The sequence below is a fragment of the Hippocampus guttulatus genome, chromosome 2, assembly GCF_054856545.1.
Source record: "Hippocampus guttulatus isolate MCC_2025c chromosome 2, RoL_Hgut_1.0, whole genome shotgun sequence".
Classification (NCBI taxonomy): domain Eukaryota; kingdom Metazoa; phylum Chordata; class Actinopteri; order Syngnathiformes; family Syngnathidae; genus Hippocampus; species Hippocampus guttulatus.
Window position 1 is genome coordinate 35,732,330 of NC_141262.1, and position 1,296 is coordinate 35,733,625.

The following is a 1,296-nucleotide window of genomic DNA, read 5'->3' on the forward strand; positions in this document are numbered from 1 at the left end:
TTATGTCGTGTTCAGGAAACTCGGAGTTGCATACCTTTCGTATCTTGACATTTTTTTCCTAACGCGAGGCAATATTTTCCTGTTGAGGCGTTTCGTAACTTGAAAATTTCGTATGAAGAGACGTTTGTAATTAGAGGTACCACTGTATGTGATTTATGTTGTGCTGATAGCCTACCAAGTTGTCGTAATCTAATTCCAAAACATACTTTTTTTTAAAATGTTTTTTTAACAAGTTGGAAATAAGATGAAGGCCGATTTCACCGATCTCATCTCGCGAGAACGGAAATCTCGTCACGCGATATTACTTAACGCGAGATCAAAACAACAATGGCGGCGATGGTCAAACTGCGATCGTCGCTGGAAAAAAAGATTTACCGTATGTTTTTTTTTGTTTTGACTGAGAAATTTCCTTGCGTCCCAAAAAGGTACATTATTTGGAACTGTGCGTCCCGCGGGAAAATTATGCGTCTAGGATGTGGGACGCAGAGGTAACGAGATGGCTGCTGTCATACAGGCATAGGGAGAAGCTCACCGCAGATTCATCAAACTAAACTACAGTAAAACTCCGTTCCCTTTGGAAAATGTTTGCCCGAAAACATGTCAGGTGAATTTTAACATTACTCTCATACACCTGCGGAGATGTTTTTGTTTTATCCAAAACAAAACCTAAAAAAAAAAAAAAAAAAAAAAATAAGCAATTAAATAAATAAATGATTAATTGAATTTATTTATAGAACAGTTTTACAACAATAACAGCTATAACATTACGTTACGTGAAGTCATTGGAAACAAAAAAAATACATTAAATATTTTTTTTTTTACCTGAAACAAAATAAAAATATACCGAGTAACATAATCAAATGTAAATTTTATTTACCTGCCTCGGAAGGTGCTGCTGTTTTCTTTAGAGGCCTATTGCAAACTTTAATGTCTGTTCCTGAACTAACTTAGCTACTAGGAATTTGTTTACAATCTCAACAAGTGGTTTACATTGTACCGTTGACGTGTTTTGGTCGGTGCTGCTATTTTTGGTGAGCAACAGCCATATAGGCAAGGCATTGTGAATTGCATATAGCAATTAGCATGTATGAACTGTATGGCAATTACAGTGGCTCTATTTGGGGAGACTCATTTATTGAAGTTGTTGTTGTGACTTTCGGCTTCTTTGGCACAGTGTTGCTTTGGTTTCACACCGGATGCTCTTCCTAATGCCACCACCCATGTGTTTTTGTTGTTGTTGTTTTGTCTGTGTTTGGAATTGGTTCATGCTGGGGATTGTTTCCGGGAATTGAACCC